The sequence below is a fragment of the Salarias fasciatus genome, chromosome 22 (genome assembly GCF_902148845.1).
Source record: "Salarias fasciatus chromosome 22, fSalaFa1.1, whole genome shotgun sequence".
NCBI classification, from domain to species: domain Eukaryota; kingdom Metazoa; phylum Chordata; class Actinopteri; order Blenniiformes; family Blenniidae; genus Salarias; species Salarias fasciatus.
Window position 1 is genome coordinate 980502 of NC_043765.1, and position 22180 is coordinate 1002681.

A 22180-nucleotide genomic window follows, 5' to 3' on the forward strand; every position below is an offset into this window, starting at 1 on the left:
TTTAAGAACTCTCTGACCCTGGAGGCAGCTGCCCGTACAGTTGATTAAAGGTTTTTTTTTTTTTTTTACCAATAACCGATTTAAGTTGATCATATTCTAAAAATGTTGTGTTGCTGATTCCATATTGAGAGGTGAGAGTATGAAATGATAGGAAGTTGCCGTTTTAACAACTCCACTGAACTCTACTCGACTCTACTCTACTCAACTCGACTCGCCTCTACTCAACTCTACTCGCCTCTACTCAACTCTACTCGACTCTGCTCACCTCTACTCGACTCCCCTCGCCTCTACTCAACTCTACTCGACTCTGCTCACCTCTACTCGACTCCCCTCGCCTCTACTCAACTCTACTCGATTCTACTCAACTCTACTCGACTCTACTCGCCTCTACTCAACTCTACTCGCCTCTACTCAACTCTACTCGACTCTGCTCACCTCTACTCGACTCCCCTCGCCTCTACTCAACTCTACTCGATTCTACTCAACTCTACTCGACTCTACTCGCCTCTACTCAACTCTACTCGCCTCTACTCAACTCTACTCGACTCTGCTCACCTCTACTCGACTCCCCTCGCCTCTACTCAACTCTACTCGATTCTACTCAACTCTACTCGACTCTACTCGCCTCTACTCAACTCTACTCGCCTCTACTCAACTCTACTCGACTCTGCTCACCTCTACTCGACTCCCCTCGCCTCTACTCAACTCTACTCGATTCTACTCAACTCTACTCGACTCTACTCGCCTCTACTCAACTCTACTCGCCTCTACTCAACTCTACTCGACTCTGCTCACCTCTACTCGACTCCCCTCGCCTCTACTCGATTCTACTCACCTCTAATCGACTCTACTCGCCTCGACTCGACTCTACTCGACTCGAATCTACTCGCCTCTAATCAACTCTACTCGACTGTACTCGACTCGGCTCTACTCGCCTCTGCTCACCTCGACTCGCCTCACCTCTACTCGACTCTACTCGCCTCGACTCTACTCGACTCTACTCGCCTCGACTCTACTCGACTCTACTCGCCTTGACTCGCCTCGCCTCTACTCAACTCTACTCTACTCAACTCTGCTCACCTCTACTCGCCTCGACTCGCCTCGACTCTACTCGCCTCGACTCTACTCGCCTCGACTCGCCTCGCCTCTACTCAACTCTACTCGCCTCGACTCTACTCGACTCTACTCGCCTCGACTCGCCTCGCCTCTACTCAACTCTACTCTACTCAACTCTGCTCACCTCTACTCGCCTCGCCTCGACTCTACTTGCCTCGACTCGCCTCAACTCTACTTGACTCGCCTCTACTCGACTCTACTCGACTCTACTCGACTCTACTCGCCTCTACTCAACTCTACTCACCTCTACTCGACTCTACTCGACTCTACTCTACCCCGCTTGTGGGCGTTTCCACCAGCCTGCTTTACCGCGACCCGGGTAGGTTTTCAGCCCTGAGTCGGGCGGAGTCGGGCTGGAAATGTGACGTCAAACACATACTGGTCACTGATTGGTCAAAATCACTGACCAATCAGCGACCAGCTGTTGCTCAATTGAAACCCGATACCTTTAGTGCTGCCATTTTTCCCGCCTTCTCGTTTCCCCGCCCACCGACAACGGTATCCATGGAGACAAACCAGGCCGGTGGAGAAAACAAACAAGCCGAGTCGAGTCGAGTCCGGCGCCGTGGGGTGGAGTCGAGTCGGTGGATGATCCAACAGGCCCGAGATACTTTGTTCATTTTTAGAATCGCGCACTCAGCACTGTCCTCAGAGTCCTGGCTGAAAGACAGTCGGTCAAGCCGTGGATGGCTGGACGTCTGCAAGAAGAGCCAGATGAAAAATCCACTCTGGAAAAGTTCTGACCGCTGCGAACAGGTGAAGTGAAGAAAAATACAAGCTGTATAAAAATAAATGGACATCTATCATGAGACAACAGAAGAAGGACTACCACAGTAAAATACCGGAGGAGAGTAAAAGTAACGTCCGCAGGAAATGGAAAGCAATAAACAGCATTCAGAGAAATCATAAGCAGTCTTAATTATTGTGTGAGTGACTCTTACAAGACAGCAGACCATCAAAAAGCAGTGTGTGTGTGTGTGTGTGTGTGTGTGGGTGGGGGGGGGGCGGGGGAGGGGCAGCGGGGGGAGGGGCAGCGGGGGGAGCAGCGGGGGGAGGGGCAGCGGGGGGGGCAGCGGGGGGCAGCGGGGGGGGCAGCAGCTTGCTGATGTGGAAGAGTAGTTCCTGAGAAGATGAGGATGAAGTTTCTGTGGGAAGAAGGATGAAAACTGACCTGGAGGTTCTCACAGGTTCACGCCTGTGTGTGTGTGTGTGTGTGTGTGTGTGTGTGTGTGTGTGTGTGTGTGTGTGTGTGTGTGCGTGCGCGTGTGCGTGTGCGTGTGCGTGCCTGCGTGTGTGTGTGTGTGTTTCCACTGTTCTCTGGGTTTCAGGTGGACATCCATCAGGAGCCAAGTCCAGGTGGGACTCAGTCATTCAGAACAGATCCGGACCCGGCGGCTCCTGATGGTGGTCCTGGATCAGATCCCAGAGCAGCGGCAGGTTCCTGTTTCAGGACGCCACGCAGACAGACACACACTCATGTTCTGCCCTGATTCGCACGGACAGACACACACACACACACACACACACACACATTTTAATGGTGGTTTCAGCCGTAGCTTCCTGACCCCCCCCCCCCCAAGTGTCCATATCAGGTGGTCAATATCACAATCAGCATATTATCACTAGATGAACTTTAACTCTGAGTGTGTGTGTGTGTGTGTGTGTGTGTGTGTGTGTGTGTGTGTGTGTGTGTGTGTGTGTGTTTCATCAGTGTTAATGTTGATACCGCTGGGAATTCCTCCCTATAGCGGCTTCACGGTGAGTTGAGGAGAAACATTGACAGGTGATGAGGAACACAGGAACCTCCGAAGGAACCAGACTGTCTCCATCAACAACATCCAGGATCTGCAGGACCAGAGGCCACAATGGAGGACAAGGACCCAGAGGAGACTTCCTGCAGAACCAGACCCAGAGGAGACTTCCTGCAGAACCAGACCCAGAGGAGACTTCCTGCAGAACCAGACCCAGAGGAGACTTCCTGCAGAACCAGACCCAGAGGAGACTTCCTGCAGAACCAGACTATTGATCCTGTGAAGACTATTTTTTTTTCGGCAGGCCATCGATGTCCGGATGAGGACGAGCTCCGTCGATCTCGAGAGAGATCATGGACAAGCCGAAGTCTGTGGAGGACCTGAGACGCCCAGTGGACACGTCCCCTCTCAGCCTCGCTGGTGGCGTCCAACAGAAGGGACCGGTCCGACAGCTGGTACCAGCCGGGCCACAGGAGGTGCTGGAAGGTGCAGCTGCCGACCGGGTGTCTGACCATCACCGTATGCGGTACAGCGGGTGATGATTGTTGTTGTAAAGCCTTGTGATTATAACTACAGTTATTGGAGTGACATTCTAATGCTTTATAAATGTTCTTGTCATGCGTTACAGAGGAGGGCTTCCAGTGAAGCGTTGCCAAACAGACACAGTTCAGCCCTCCGGCAGGTTCCGCCTGCTTCAGGAGGCCGGCCGACGTTCTGCCTGCTCTGCTGGATGTCTTCCTCTGCAGGATCTGAGCTTCTCTTCTTTCACCTCCTCCTTTAGGGAGTCGTTCACAGGCGTCCTTGTTCCTGGTCTTCTGAGCTCCTGTGACTTCTGGTTCTACCAGAGAGGATCCAGACCGTTCTTCAGGAACAGGGCTGAGATCCAAAACCAGGGGGAACCAGATGACTTTCCTGTCCGTCCCCAGCAACAGCTGGAACCCTGCAGAGCTTCAGTTCCCTCCTCCAGTCACGTCCACAGCCTCGTGTCTTTTCTCCTTTCTGAAAAGCTTTTCATTTCATGACCACAAGATCATTTTTATTTTTCTTTATTTTTACTTTACTTTACTCCACCCTGGCAGACTCCTCCCACCCTGGCAGACTCCTCCCACCCTGGCCAGACTCCTCCCACCCTGGCCAGACTCCTCCCACCCTGGCAGACTCCTCCCACCCTGGCAGACTCCTCCCACCCTAGTAAGACTCCTCCCACCCTGGCAGACTCCTTCCACCATGGCAGACTCCTCCCACCCTGGCAGACTCCTCCCACCCTGTCCAGACTCCTCCCACCCTGGCAGACTCCTCCCACCCTGGCAGACTCCTCCCACCCTGGCAGACTCCTCCCACCCTGGCAGACTCCTTCCACCATGGCAGACTCCTCCCACCCTGGCAGACTCCTCCCACCCTGGCAGACTCCTCCCACCCTAGTAAGACTCCTCCCACCCTGGCAGACTCCTCCCACCCTAGTAAGACTCCTCCCACCCTGGCAGACTCCTCCCACCCTGGCAGACTCCTCCCACCCTAGTAAGACTCCTCCCACCCTGGCAGACTCCTCCCACCCTAGTAAGACTCCTCCCACCATGGCAGACTCCTCCCACCCTGTCTAGACTCCTCCCACCCTGGCAGACTCCTCCCACCCTGGCAGACTCCTCCCACCCTAGTAAGACTCCTCCCACCCTGGCAGACTCCTCCCACCCTGGCAGACTCCTCCCACCCTGGTCTCCCCTCTGGAAGGAGGTTCCAGTTCCACCAGGAGCCTCACGACCCTCTGCCGCCATTCTCATGAGCAAGGCCTCAATCCACCAGTGACAATACCACCCCAACCTCTACCCCCCCACGCACACACACACACACACATACACACACATGCACGCGCACTCACGCACAGAAACATTTACGCAGTACAGATCATACTGTAACGCCTTAAACATTACAGTAAATACTTTATACCTTTGTAATTTTGTAATTTTTTAAATGTATGTTGATTCTGTGAATCCTTTTCTTTTCTGTTGTTCTTGGTATTGTGATATTTGTTTGTCTCTTAATTCTCTCTGCTTGTATTTTAAACTTGTGTCTTTTTAAATCCCTTCTTTTGTCTGTTTGCACTAAAACAAATTCCTGCTTTCGGCTGCTGTAGAAACCCGTTTCTGTTTCTGTTCAGTAATTATTCTCAGAAAATGAAGCACATACATCAGGGTTTCCCTCAGTGCCCCCCCCCCCCCCGCCCCCCCCCCCCCCCCCCCCCCCCGCCCCCCCCGCCAGGCGAAGCTTCGCTGGTTTATTTATTGTAAATGTGTTTTTTTATGCACCAAAACAGCGACACCAGAGACGTCTCTGGAGCTTTCAATGGCATCTGGTGATACGGTTGAAGGTGCAATGGCGACACCTTATGGTCGATACGTGAACACACAGGGGTCAGAGGTCAGGTGTATTTTCATCAGAGAGCCGTGGCTCGTTGATGAGGCAGAGCCGGTGCGAGTTAGCATGTTAGCATGGATGTTAGCACGTCGTAGCGAAGCCGCGATGCTAAACATGGAAGTAGCGGATTTGATCCAGAACGGTTGGTGTTCTGTCCTCAGAACGATTCACTGTCCAGCCGGTGGAGCTGCTTCTGTTTAATGAACAACCTGCTTCATCAGTCTGGAGGATAGATCGTATATAAATGGATAGACCATCGGCGGATCTGGGGGGCTACTTGGGCTCAAGCCCCGGATCGCGGATCCGAGCTGGTCTGAGTATAGTGTGCAGTACTGGAATTCACCAGAGAGTGGCAGCACGCGCTGGAGAGCAGCCAGCAGTCTGCCGCCTGTCCAGAAGAAGAAGCTTCACGTCTGTGCGCGCGAGTCGCTGCTTCTTGACTCTACTGCTCAGAGTCGACTCACGTAATGGATGTCAGAAGCTTTTTCAAAAAGCGGACGTCGCCGCCAGCAGCAGCAGCCTGATGTTCCCGGTCTGTGAAACTCTGACTGATTCTGCTGGCTGTCAGTATTATCCGTTAATACCAGCATACACAACACAACACAGCAACACAACCGCACTGAAAATGAAAGACAGCAAGATCAATGTTACATTCCAGGATCAGACTAAAACCCTTTATGAAATATGAATGAAAAGTATTACTAGCAAAATGATGAAAGTCTTCATTGTGCAGGGAAGTGCTCCCTGTCAGTGCTGCCATTATATAGGATGTTTTTGGGTTATTATACTGTATATTACTACTGCAGATGTTCAAGCTTGTGCTAATTTTAGCTAATATGTACACTTTGGGGTGGTTCAATCAAAAGTTAATCATGATGTATTTCCAGCTAATCCAAGGGAGTTTAAAACAGTTCATTTATTTGAAGAAGAGGGAGAATTTTCTAATCTCATCAAGAAACATTTCAAACATTTAAACTCGATATATCAGTATGTTTCATAGGTTTCATTTCTAAACATTTTTATTTATTTTAGTTCATGTGTGAGTGAAGAGGAAAAGACAGCAGATGACCCACATTTAACATTCCAAAAAAGGCATGACGAGACATGAGAACAGCTCAGAATATTGTATTTAAAGAGTAACAGAGACAGAAGAGAGGAAGGAGTGAAAGAGTGAGGGGAAATGAACAGGAAGTCATACAAAATGTGCAGAGAAAGCAAGAGAGCAGAGACGGGAGGATGAAGACAGGATTTGAGGACAGGATTGAAGAACAGAGCAGTGAAGGACAGCAGAGGTCCAGCCAGGACCACAGGGAGCCTGCAGTCAGGAAGTAAGGGATTTTATTTCTTTAGTTTATGATCAGTCTGAATAACTTTTGTATTAGTCCAGAACTCCGCTGCACGGCTCCTGACCCGCACTCGCAGGAGAGCCCATATAGGTCCCATGCTCCAGGACCTGCAGCGGCTCCGTTTCATTCAGGATACATTTTAAAATCTTGGTTTTGACGTGTCGGGCTCTACACGGGCGGGCCCCGGACGACATCAGGGGCCTGGTCAGCCCTGTGCTTCCCCTCGCTGCTGGAGGTCCTCCAACCAAAACCTGCTAATGGCTCCCCGCACATGTTCCAAAACTCGAGAGGATAGATCCTTTAAGGCAGCGGCACCGCGGCTCTGGAACGAGCCTCCCTGCTCGCTCAGGGCTCTGGACAATGCTGATTCTTTTAAAAAGCAGCTAAAGACCTTTTTCTTTGAACAAGCCTTTTAGCCTGTATGGTACCGTTTTTATCTTGTATATCTATTTGTTTTCTGGCCTGCATGGTGCCGCTTTATCTTGTATATCTATTTGTTTTCCGGCCTGCATGGTGCTGCTTTATCTTGTATATCTATTTGTTTTCCGGCCTGCATGGTGCTGCTTTATCTTGTATATCTATTTGTTTTCTGGCCTGCATGGTGCTGCTTTATCTTGTATATCTATTTGTTTTCTGGCCTGCATGGTGCTGCTTTATCTTGTATATCTATTTGTTTTCTGGCCTGCATGGTGCTGCTTTATCTTGTATATCTATTTGTTTTCTGGCCTGCATGGTGCTGCTTTATCTTGTATATCTATTTGTTTTCTGGCCTGCATGGTGCTGCTTTATCTTGTATATCTATTTGTTTTCTGGCCTGCATGGTGCTGCTTTATCTTGTATATCTATTTGTTTTCCGGCCTGCATGGTGCTGCTTTATCTTGTATATCTATTTGTTTTCCGGCCTGCATGGTGCTGCTTTATCTTGCATATTTGTTATTTTAGTGATTGTATTTTGGATTTTCTATTTTGTACAGATTATTTTTATGTGAAGCACTTTGTGACCCTGGTCTGGGAAAAGTGCTATACAAATAAAGCTTACTAAAGCTTATTTTATATTTTTTTCTTTCAGTGGTCATGAGGCATAAGACAATGACTTCAAGGCTGCTGGTGGTCAGACATTTGCATCATTAAAGGGTCTGATTTTTAAAGGGGCTGCATCCTGCTTTTTTAGCTCCTCCAAACCCTAGAAATGGCATTAACAAGGTAATAGTTTATTTTTGGTGCTAAGGAAAAGTCCTTTTGTTTGGGGGGGCTCAGGGGAGCCGTCTTCACCGTGTGACGTGAACGTGGGAAGCAGAGCGTTTCCTCGGTGGGAGGGGCTGCCTCTCTGAGCAGCAGCAACACCAGGAAAGCTCAAACACAGGCAGGAAGGAAAAAACGCTTTGGGGAGAACAGAACTATATAGCAAAGTTAAAACATACAAAAAGTGAATTTTGCATGAAGCAGCCCCTCTGAGTGTTCTCCGTGCCTTTCTCAGCTTTCAGTTGGTGGTAAGTTGATATAAAAAAAAATACATAAATAAAAAAATAAGTAAACTAAAAATAGTTTAGGAAAAAATAAATCGGCATCTGCACCCTCAGGGCTAAGCCCCTGATCTGCTAGAATCCTAGATCCGCCCCTGGGACAGACCCATCGTGACGTCACCCACAGAGTTCCCAACCGCCGTTCTGAAGACCACCAGCCAGTCCAGCAGGACGTCTCCACATTGAATATTTGAAACCGGATGTAATGTGATTGGTCCCGCCCGTCACGTGACCGCATGACGTGGACAGAGGAGGCGCTGTGATAGGGTGATTTATGCAAAACTTTAAGTCGTAATATAAAATCAACAGATGATTTCTGTGAAAATCAGAGTCTGGTGAAGCAGCAGGTTCTAGAAACTAGTGACAGAGACCAGAACCTGTCCTGAAACCGGAGCTTTATATGTTTATTTGCACACTGAAAATCGGCATTTTTGAATGGTTCCAATGGGACCGGGGCTCTTTTTGAAACCAGCACCATCGCCCCCTGCTGGAATCTCTCTGGAATTACAGCTTTTTTGTACGAGGGTGGACCCAAAAGTTCCTGGAATTTCACTGTAACTTTTCGTTTCTGACATTTCAGAATAAAACACCACCGGCGCCTTCAAAATAATCTGCATCCGCATTAATGCAGCGCTCCAGCCGTGTCTCCCACTTCACCAATGCGTCGTCAGACCCTGCGTAACTGTGTCATTCTGAGCCGGCTGTGATTTTTCTGTCCCCTCCTCCACATCTGCAAACCGCTGTCCCTTCAGCTCCTTCTTCAACTTGGGGAACAAGAAAAAGTCCCTGGAGGCTTCATCTGGAGAATCAGGCGGATGGGAGAGGAGATTCATCTCATTCTTCTCCAGAAACTGCGTGAGGCGCAGCGCCGTGTCCGCTGGCGCTCTGTGGTGGTGGATCAACCGGCTCCACTCCGCCACGACGCTCTGCTTCCTCCTCACATCCTCACGGAGCGTCTGAGGACTTCCTGTAGTAGTCCTGGTTTACAGTCTGACCTGGAGGGACAGACTCGCTGTGGACGAGACCCTGGACAGCCGAGAAGCAGCTCAGCATTGTTTTCACGCTGAGCGGACCTGACGCGCCGACATCTGGCCCTTCTCAGACCCCCGGACCACTCATGGACCTGAGTCTTCCCCAGAGCAGCATCCTGTAGGCTTGCTGCAACAAGCTGAGTGTTTCTGCTGCTGTTTTTCCAGCAAGAAGCAGAATTTAATGTTTGCGCTGCTCTGGCTTCACAGTCAATGTCGCCATTTTGGAAAAAGCGCAGACCGCCGCTGCACTCTGTTGCTATAAATAGCTCCTGACAGGCGTCAGTGTCACTCTGGGAGCTCAGATTTCTCACAGATGTGCACGAGGCTTACCTGCAGCACATGTGACGGCCAGAAGTCCAAACTCATTATTATTAGTGTTTTATGACCTAATTCCGGTTTCTTTTGGGTATGCCCTCATACTTCCGCATTATCTTCATGTTTTATGAGCGGAGGTTGGCGCCTGGTCTGGAGGATCCATTCATACACATTCTTCTTCTGCTGCTTCACGCTGCACTGTACAGCTGACAGTGACACTGCGCCTGAGTTGTTGTGACAGCGCAGGCTGACCGAGCGAGTCCGGTCACTCGGAGAGGAGCGTCGGGGCGCCCGGGGGGCCCGGGGGGCCCGGGGGGCCCGGGGGGCCCGGGGGTTTTCATAACCCACCAACCCGACGTAAATCACGCCTGTGAACTACGCTAAATGATCTAACCAACTAACTCTAATGCTAAAATGATGCTAATGCTAAAACAATGCTAATCTGATAATCGCTATGAAAAGATGGCTCGCTCTGGCCCGACTCCGACTTGTCGGGGAGGCATCTGCTGATATAGGGCTGTGCTCCATGACGCACGATGGATGCAGCGGCGTGGGCGGTACGTACGTTGGATGCCATCATCCAGCCAATCAAAATTCAAATGTAGTAAAGCTGTTAAACCACTTGGGGCGGTAGCGAGACGGTTTTTGTCACAAAAATAGGATTTTAAACAAGTTTGCACTAAATTGTAAAAGTAATGTCAGAAACGAGTCGACAGCAACATAAGACATGAAGACATGCATTTATACACTTTATCAGCAGAAACAATGGTTTGGGGTGAGCTGCTCTTTAAAGAACATAGTAACATTAATAACTCAGCAATCGAATCATTTTTCAGTCATTTTTCTTTAGTTTTTCATTCAACAAGTAGACGAATTCACACACTCACACACCTGGACAGACTACTGATCCTGGACAGACTACTGATCCTGGACAGACTACTGACCCTGGACAGACTACAGACTACTGATCCTGGACAGACTACTGACCCTGGACAGACTACAGACTACTGATCCTGGACAGACTACTGATCCTGGACAGACTACTGATCCTGGACAGACTACAGATCCTGGACAGACTACTGATCCTGGACAGACTACAGATCCTGGACAGACTACTGATCCTGGACAGACTACTGATCCTGGACAGACTACTGATCCTGGACAGACTACAGACTACAGATCCTGGACAGACTACTGATCCTGGACAGACTACAGATCCTGGACAGACTACTGATCCTGGACAGACTACAGATCCTGGACAGACTACTGATCCTGGACAGACTACTGATCCTGGACAGACTACAGATCCTGGACAGACTACTGATCCTGGACAGACTACAGATCCTGGACAGACTACTGATCCTGGACAGACTACAGATCCTGGACAGACTACTGACCCTGGACAGACTACAGACTACAGATCCTGGACAGACTACAGATCCTGGACAGACTACTGACCCTGGACAGACTACAGACTACTGATCCTGGACAGACTACTGACCCTGGACAGACTACAGACTACAGATCCTGGACAGACTACTGATCCTGGACAGACTACTGATCCTGGACAGACTACTGATCCTGGACAGACTACAGATCCTGGACAGACTACTGATCCTGGACAGACTACAGATCCTGGACAGACTACAGATCCTGGACAGACTACTGATCCTGGACAGACTACTGATCCTGGACAGACTACAGATCCTGGACAGACTACTGATCCTGGACAGACTACTGATCCTGGACAGACTACTGATCCTGGACAGACTACAGATCCTGGACAGACTACTGATCCTGGACAGACTACAGATCCTGGACAGACTACTGACCCTGGACAGACTACAGACTACAGATCCTGGACAGACTACAGATCCTGGACAGACTACTGACCCTGGACAGACTACAGACTACTGATCCTGGACAGACTACAGATCCTGGACAGACTACTGATCCTGGACAGACTACTGATCCTGGACAGACTACAGACTACTGATCCTGGACAGACTACTGATCCTGGACAGACTACAGATCCTGGACAGACTACTGATCCTGGACAGACTACTGATCCTGGACAGACTACTGATCCTGGACAGACTACAGATCCTGGACAGACTACTGATCCTGGACAGACTACTGATCCTGGACAGACTACAGATCCTGGACAGACTACTGATCCTGGACAGACTACTGATCCTGGACAGACTACTGATCCTGGACAGACTACAGATCCTGGACAGACTACTGATCCTGGACAGACTACTGATCCTGGACAGACTACAGATCCTGGACAGACTACAGATCCTGGACAGACTACTGATCCTGGACAGACTACTGATCCTGGACAGACTACAGATCCTGGACAGACTACTGATCCTGGACAGACTACTGATCCTGGACAGACTACTGATCCTGGACAGACTACAGATCCTGGACAGACTACTGATCCTGGACAGACTACTGATCCTGGACAGACTACAGATCCTGGACAGACTACTGATCCTGGACAGACTACAGATCCTGGACAGACTACAGATCCTGGACAGACTACTGATCCTGGACAGACTACTGATCCTGGACAGACTACAGATCCTGGACAGACTACTGATCCTGGACAGACTACAGACTACAGATCCTGGACAGACTACAGATCCTGGACAGACTACTGATCCTGGACAGACTACAGATCCTGGACAGACTACTGATCCTGGACAGACTACTGATCCTGGACAGACTACAGATCCTGGACAGACTACTGATCCTGGACAGACTACAGATCCTGGACAGACTACTGATCCTGGACAGACTACTGATCCTGGACAGACTACAGATCCTGGACAGACTACTGATCCTGGACAGACTACTGATCCTGGACAGACTACAGATCCTGGACAGACTACTGATCCTGGACAGACTACTGATCCTGGACAGACTACTGATCCTGGACAGACTACAGATCCTGGACAGACTACTGATCCTGGACAGACTACAGATCCTGGACAGACTACAGATCCTGGACAGACTACTGATCCTGGACAGACTACAGACTACAGATCCTGGACAGACTACAGATCCTGGACAGACTACTGATCCTGGACAGACTACTGATCCTGGACAGACTACTGATCCTGGACAGACTACAGACTACAGATCCTGGACAGACTACAGACTACTGATCCTGGACAGACTACTGACCCTGGACAGACTACTGACCCTGGACAGACTACTGATCCTGGACAGACTACTGATCCTGGACAGACTACTGATCCTGGACAGACTACAGATCCTGGACAGACTACTGATCCTGGACAGACTACTGATCCTGGACAGACTACTGATCCTGGACAGACTACTGATCCTGGACAGACTACAGATCCTGGACAGACTACTGATCCTGGACAGACTACAGATCCTGGACAGACTACTGATCCTGGACAGACTACAGATCCTGGACAGACTACTGATCCTGGACAGACTACTGATCCTGGACAGACTACAGATCCTGGACAGACTACTGATCCTGGACAGACTACAGATCCTGGACAGACTACTGATCCTGGACAGACTACAGATCCTGGACAGACTACTGACCCTGGACAGACTACAGACTACAGATCCTGGACAGACTACAGATCCTGGACAGACTACTGACCCTGGACAGACTACAGACTACTGATCCTGGACAGACTACTGACCCTGGACAGACTACAGACTACAGATCCTGGACAGACTACTGATCCTGGACAGACTACTGATCCTGGACAGACTACTGATCCTGGACAGACTACTGATCCTGGACAGACTACAGATCCTGGACAGACTACAGATCCTGGACAGACTACTGATCCTGGACAGACTACTGATCCTGGACAGACTACAGATCCTGGACAGACTACAGATCCTGGACAGACTACAGATCCTGGACAGACTACTGATCCTGGACAGACTACAGATCCTGGACAGACTACTGATCCTGGACAGACTACAGATCCTGGACAGACTACAGATCCTGGACAGACTACTGATCCTGGACAGACTACTGATCCTGGACAGACTACAGATCCTGGACAGACTACTGATCCTGGACAGACTACAGATCCTGGACAGACTACTGACCCTGGACAGACTACAGACTACAGATCCTGGACAGACTACAGATCCTGGACAGACTACTGACCCTGGACAGACTACAGACTACTGATCCTGGACAGACTACAGATCCTGGACAGACTACTGATCCTGGACAGACTACTGATCCTGGACAGACTACAGACTACTGATCCTGGACAGACTACTGATCCTGGACAGACTACAGATCCTGGACAGACTACTGATCCTGGACAGACTACTGATCCTGGACAGACTACAGACTACTGATCCTGGACAGACTACTGATCCTGGACAGACTACAGATCCTGGACAGACTACTGATCCTGGACAGACTACAGATCCTGGACAGACTACTGATCCTGGACAGACTACAGATCCTGGACAGACTACAGATCCTGGACAGACTACTGATCCTGGACAGACTACTGATCCTGGACAGACTACTGATCCTGGACAGACTACTGATCCTGGACAGACTACTGATCCTGGACAGACTACAGATCCTGGACAGACTACTGATCCTGGACAGACTACTGATCCTGGACAGACTACAGATCCTGGACAGACTACTGATCCTGGACAGACTACAGATCCTGGACAGACTACTGATCCTGGACAGACTACAGATCCTGGACAGACTACTGATCCTGGACAGACTACAGATCCTGGACAGACTACTGATCCTGGACAGACTACAGACTACAGATCCTGGACAGACTACAGATCCTGGACAGACTACTGATCCTGGACAGACTACAGATCCTGGACAGACTACTGATCCTGGACAGACTACTGATCCTGGACAGACTACAGATCCTGGACAGACTACTGATCCTGGACAGACTACAGATCCTGGACAGACTACTGATCCTGGACAGACTACTGATCCTGGACAGACTACAGATCCTGGACAGACTACTGATCCTGGACAGACTACTGATCCTGGACAGACTACAGATCCTGGACAGACTACTGATCCTGGACAGACTACTGATCCTGGACAGACTACTGATCCTGGACAGACTACAGATCCTGGACAGACTACTGATCCTGGACAGACTACAGATCCTGGACAGACTACTGATCCTGGACAGACTACAGATCCTGGACAGACTACTGATCCTGGACAGACTACAGACTACAGATCCTGGACAGACTACAGATCCTGGACAGACTACTGATCCTGGACAGACTACTGATCCTGGACAGACTACTGATCCTGGACAGACTACAGACTACAGATCCTGGACAGACTACAGACTACTGATCCTGGACAGACTACTGACCCTGGACAGACTACTGACCCTGGACAGACTACTGATCCTGGACAGACTACTGATCCTGGACAGACTACTGATCCTGGACAGACTACAGATCCTGGACAGACTACTGATCCTGGACAGACTACTGATCCTGGACAGACTACTGATCCTGGACAGACTACTGATCCTGGACAGACTACAGATCCTGGACAGACTACTGATCCTGGACAGACTACAGATCCTGGACAGACTACTGATCCTGGACAGACTACAGATCCTGGACAGACTACTGATCCTGGACAGACTACTGATCCTGGACAGACTACAGATCCTGGACAGACTACTGATCCTGGACAGACTACAGATCCTGGACAGACTACTGATCCTGGACAGACTACAGATCCTGGACAGACTACTGACCCTGGACAGACTACAGACTACAGATCCTGGACAGACTACAGATCCTGGACAGACTACTGACCCTGGACAGACTACAGACTACTGATCCTGGACAGACTACTGACCCTGGACAGACTACAGACTACAGATCCTGGACAGACTACTGATCCTGGACAGACTACAGATCCTGGACAGACTACTGATCCTGGACAGACTACTGATCCTGGACAGACTACTGATCCTGGACAGACTACAGATCCTGGACAGACTACAGATCCTGGACAGACTACTGATCCTGGACAGACTACTGATCCTGGACAGACTACAGATCCTGGACAGACTACTGATCCTGGACAGACTACAGATCCTGGACAGACTACAGATCCTGGACAGACTACTGATCCTGGACAGACTACAGATCCTGGACAGACTACTGATCCTGGACAGACTACAGATCCTGGACAGACTACAGATCCTGGACAGACTACTGATCCTGGACAGACTACTGATCCTGGACAGACTACAGATCCTGGACAGACTACTGATCCTGGACAGACTACAGATCCTGGACAGACTACTGACCCTGGACAGACTACAGACTACAGATCCTGGACAGACTACAGATCCTGGACAGACTACTGACCCTGGACAGACTACAGACTACTGATCCTGGACAGACTACAGATCCTGGACAGACTACTGATCCTGGACAGACTACTGATCCTGGACAGACTACAGACTACTGATCCTGGACAGACTACTGATCCTGGACAGACTACAGATCCTGGACAGACTACTGATCCTGGACAGACTACTGATCCTGGACAGACTACAGACTACTGATCCTGGACAGACTACTGATCCTGGACAGACTACAGATCCTGGACAGACTACTGATCCTGGACAGACTACAGATCCTGGACAGACTACTGATCCTGGACAGACTACAGATCCTGGACAGACTACAGATCCTGGACAGACTACTGATCCTGGACAGACTACTGATCCTGGACAGACTACAGATCCTGGACAGACTACTGATCCTGGACAGACTACTGATCCTGGACAGACTACTGATCCTGGACAGACTACAGATCCTGGACAGACTACTGATCCTGGACAGACTACTGATCCTGGACAGACTACAGATCCTGGACAGACTACTGATCCTGGACAGACTACAGATCCTGGACAGACTACTGATCCTGGACAGACTACAGATCCTGGACAGACTACTGATCCTGGACAGACTACAGATCCTGGACAGACTACTGATCCTGGACAGACTACAGACTACAGATCCTGGACAGACTACAGATCCTGGACAGACTACTGATCCTGGACAGACTACAGATCCTGGACAGACTACTGATCCTGGACAGACTACTGATCCTGGACAGACTACAGATCCTGGACAGACTACTGATCCTGGACAGACTACAGATCCTGGACAGACTACTGATCCTGGACAGACTACTGATCCTGGACAGACTACAGACTACTGATCCTGGACAGACTACAGATCCTGGACAGACTACTGATCCTGGACAGACTACAGATCCTGGACAGACTACTGATCCTGGACAGACTACAGATCCTGGACAGACTACTGATCCTGGACAGACTACTGATCCTGGACAGACTACAGATCCTGGACAGACTACTGATCCTGGACAGACTACAGATCCTGGACAGACTACAGATCCTGGACAGACTACTGATCCTGGACAGACTACAGATCCTGGACAGACTACTGATCCTGGACAGACTACAGATCCTGGACAGACTACTGATCCTGGACAGACTACAGACTACAGATCCTGGACAGACTACAGATCCTGGACAGACTACTGATCCTGGACAGACTACTGATCCTGGACAGACTACAGACTACAGATCCTGGACAGACTACAGACTACTGATCCTGGACAGACTACTGACCCTGGACAGACTACTGACCCTGGACAGACTACTGATCCTGGACAGACTACTGATCCTGGACAGACTACTGATCCTGGACAGACTACAGATCCTGGACAGACTACTGATCCTGGACAGACTACTGATCCTGGACAGACTACTGATCCTGGACAGACTACAGATCCTGGACAGACTACTGATCCTGGACAGACTACTGATCCTGGACAGACTACTGACCCTGGACAGACTACAGATCCTGGACAGACTACTGATCCTGGACAGACTACTGATCCTGGACAGACTACAGATCCTGGACAGACTACTGATCCTGGACAGACTACAGATCCTGGACAGACTACTGATCCTGGACAGACTACTGATCCTGGACAGACTACAGATCCTGGACAGACTACTGATCCTGGACAGACTACTGATCCTGGACAGACTACAGACTACTGATCCTGGACAGACTACAGATCCTGGACAGACTACTGATCCTGGACAGACTACAGATCCTGGACAGACTACAGATCCTGGACAGACTACAGATCCTGGACAGACTACAGATCCTGGACAGACTACTGATCCTGCAGACACAGTTGATCTTGTAAAAACTGATAACAAACTGAATCTTAGTTTTCAGAAACTTACTTAAAGAACTGAACCTCTTTTAGAGAACTGATCAAAGTGCGTCTCTGCGTCCAGCGTCAGCCCCTCCTTAGCGGGGGGGCTGTTCTGTTTTGTGTTTTGTAGCCTGTTGGTTCAAACGGAGTATTTGAAGAGAGGAAGTGTTTGCTGAAGCCGCCGGCCCTCCTCCCCTCAGCTTCAGGATAAAATCCAGAGTTTGGAGGAGGAGCCGCAGATTCCTGCTGCAGCTTCGGTCACCAGCACAGAAGAGTTCCAGAGCAGCATGCTGCCCCCGTGAGTACCACCACTACTACTACTACTACCACTACTGCTGCTGCTAATACTAATACTACAACTCATTCTAATTCTAATAATAATAATTATGATAATAATAACACAAAACTACAACTAGTCCTGCTATTGTCAGTGCTATTGCTACTACTAATACTTTTACGAGTAAAACTACTACTATTAATACTAGTACCACTAAGTAATACTACAACTACATTCTTCTAGTACTTCTACTACTTCTTGCACTGATTTTATAACCTCCACTACTGCTGCTACTACGACTAGTAATAGCACAACCTTTATTGCCATTACTACTGCTAATACTACTGCTAATGTACTACTATCAGTATTACTGCTACTGCCACTTCTACTTCTACTACTACTACTAGGAGTAGTAGAAGCAGTGCAGCTGTTACTGCTACCCCTACTGCTAAGCTAACATGACTGCCACAAGTACTATTACTACTATTAGTCCAACAATGATTAATACTGTTACAACTACGACCACCACAGATAATACTCCTTTTAGTAGCAGCACAACTAACAACTGCTAGTAATAATATTGCTAATGCTGTTTCTACTTTAATGGCTAATAGTACTAGCACATTCATCACTAATACTGCTACTATTCCTCATACAGCTATTCCACCTAATATTTCTAGTACTACCAGTACTCTCACTACTACTATTGATACTATTAACCCTATTAATACTAATACTATAGTTAACGCTATTACTACTAATTACTGCTAATGCTGCTTAAATTGATACTAATATCACCACTTGCATTGCTAATGCACCTAATACTAGCAATGCAGCTGCTATACTACTACTAATACTAATAAATCTACTACTAACACTACCACTGGTGACATCACTACCTCTGCTGCTAAAAGTAGTACTAGTATGAACGATACTGACCCCAATACGATACTGCTATTAGCGCTACTGCTAGTACCGTTGATATGACCACCACAAGCATTATTGCTATTACTACTACTACTACCACTGATGCTACTACCATCTGTGAGTCCAGTACTGCTACTACTACCAGGGATTACATTATTACTAGTGCTGCTAAACTAGCCTTACTAACAAACTAGCCGTACTGCCAACACTACAGCTGTTTATGCTACTGTTTCTACTTCCCATAACATCAGTCTGACGTGACGACAGACACGCGTTGTGACTTCCTCTGGCAGCTGTAGCGATCAGCGCCGCTTGCCCTGCAGCTAGCGGCTCGACCCGCGTTCTCCACCCGCTAATGATCGGCTTGTTAAGCCCCTTTCACACTGGCCTAAAAACCCGCTAATTACTCGGCTCCTCGTGGCAGGGTGAGGGGTTCACTCGGCTTCAGACCCGGGTCTTTCAACCCTGCAGTCGACGCGGGTTTTTAGCGGGTCGCTGCTACCGGCTTTTAGTGGGAGGGGCCAAAGGGAGTGTGAAAGGCAGACGCGAGTCGACGCGGTAATTTACGTGATGACGTTGCAGCGTGGCTACGTTAGCGCGCTAGTAGTTGTTTCTGGACACAGCTGAGATTTCCTTCGTCAAGATGACCCAGTTTTGGCAAGACAGCGAGACCAGAGAGCTGCTCTGGATCCGGGGAAGAGGAGATTCGTCTACAGCTAACAGGGACTGTGTTCTGTTGCATTGTTTACTTTCGCTTTGCTCCGTCTCGCTGATGATGTCATCAACGCGGGACACTACCAGCCAGCGCGGGAAAACACAGCAACGTGGCTCGCCAGCAGGCGGTTTAGACTCGGGTCTGCAGGCGGTAGGAAAGGACACAAAAGGTGATTAATAGCGGGTCGAAAACACGGGTCGACCCGCTAGCTGCAGGGGGACAGGGGTATTAGACTCCCCCCCCACTGCCTGCAGACCTGGGTCTAGCCCCCTGCTGGCGAGCTGCGTTTTCCCGCGCTGATGGTGTCCCACGTTGATGACATCATCAGCGCGCCAGAGCACAACAAAAGCAATGCAGCGGAACGCCGACCCCGTGGTGGGGGGAGTCTCCTCTTCCTGGATCAGAGCAGCTCTCTGGTCTCCTGTCCTGCAGGGCTGGGTCACCCTGAAGGAAATCTCACGCTGTGTCCACCTAGCGCGCTAACGTAGCCACGCTAACGTAGCCACGCTAATGTAGCTGCGCTAACGTAGCCACGCTAATGTAGCCACGCTAACGTAGCCACGCTAACGTAGCCGCGCTAACGTAGCCGCGCTAATGTAGCTGCGCTAACATAGCTGCGCTAATGTAGCTGCGCTAACGTAGCCATGCTAATGTAGCTGCGCTGCGTCGACGTCATCACTTCAGTCCCGGATGCGTCCCTCCCACAAAAAGCCGGTAGGAAGCCGACCCGGTAAATTCCCGGGTGGATTGCAGGGTTGAACTCCCGGGTCAAAATGCCGGTTAAACCCTGTCCCGCTCCTCCTGGCAGTGGGTTCTCTTAGGTTCTCTCCGTGTTCTCTCTATGTTCTCTCTATGTTCTCTCTATGTTCTCTCTATGTTCTCTCCGTGTTCTCTCTGTGTTCTCTCTATGTTCTCTCTATGTTCTCTCTATGTTCTCTATGTTCTCTCTGTGTTCTCTCTATGTTCTCTCTATGTTCTCTCTATGTTCTCTCCGTGTTCTCTCTGTGTTCTCTCTGTGTTCTCTCTATGTTCTCTCTGTGTTCTCTCTATGTTCTCTATGTTCTCTCTGTGTTCTCTCTATGTTCTCTCCGTGTTCTCTCTATGTTCTCTCTATGTTCTCTCCGTGTTCTCTCTATGTTCTCTCTATGTTCTCTCTATGTTCTCTCTATGTTCTCTCCGTGTTCTCTCTGTGTTCTCTCTGTGTTCTCTCTATGTTCTCTCTGTGTTCTCTCTATGTTCTCTATGTTCTCTCTGTGTTCTCTCTATGTTCTCTCCGTGTTCTCTCTATGTTCTCTCTATGTTCTCTCTATGTTCTCTTGATGTTCTCTCCATGTTCTCTCTATGTTCTCTCTATGTTCTCTCTATGTTCTCTTGATGTTCTCTCCGCGTTCTCTCTATGTTCTCTCCATGTTCTCTCTATGTTCTCTCCAAGTTCTCTCTATGTTCTCTCCGTGTTCTCTCTATGTTCTCTCTATGTTCTCTCCGCGTTCTCTCTATGTTCTCTCCATGTTCTCTCTATGTTCTCTCCGCGTTCTCTCTATGTTCTCTCTATGTTCTCTCTGTGTTCTCTCTATGTTCTCTATGTTCTCTCTGTGTTCTCTCTATGTTCTCTCCGTGTTCTCTCTATGTTCTCTCTATGTTCTCTCTATGTTCTCTTGATGTTCTCTCCATGTTCTCTCTATGTTCTCTCTATGTTCTCTCTATGTTCTCTTGATGTTCTCTCCGCGTTCTCTCTATGTTCTCTCCATGTTCTCTCTATGTTCTCTCCAAGTTCTCTCTATGTTCTCTCCGTGTTCTCTCTATGTTCTCTCTATGTTCTCTCCGCGTTCTCTCTATGTTCTCTCCATGTTCTCTCTATGTTCTCTCCGCGTTCTCTCTATGTTCTCTCTATGTTCTCTCTGTGTTCTCTCTATGTTCTCTATGTTCTCTCTGTGTTCTCTCTATGTTCTCTCCGTGTTCTCTCTATGTTCTCTCTATGTTCTCTCTATGTTCTCTTGATGTTCTCTCCATGTTCTCTCTATGTTCTCTCTATGTTCTCTCTATGTTCTCTCCGCGTTCTCTCTATGTTCTCTCCAAGTTCTCTCTATGTTCTCTCCGTGTTCTCTCTATGTTCTCTCTATGTTCTCTCCATGTTCTCTCTATGTTCTCTCCGCGTTCTCTCTATGTTCTCTCTAAGGATCGACCAATTATTGGCCTGGCCGATAATATCGGCCGATATTGGGCATTTTTCTAATAATCAGCATCGGCCTTTTTTTCCACCAATATCCGATAAAAAAATTTTTTTTTACCGTATTTCCCGCACTATGAGGCGCACCTAAAAGCCTCTAATTGTCTCAAAGCCCAACTGTCTGCCTTATATTTCGGTGCGCCTTTTTTTCAGAAAATACGGTAATAAAGACCACCCGGTTGTCAGTCAGTTGTCTTGACTACGGCTCCCATAATGCATTGTGATG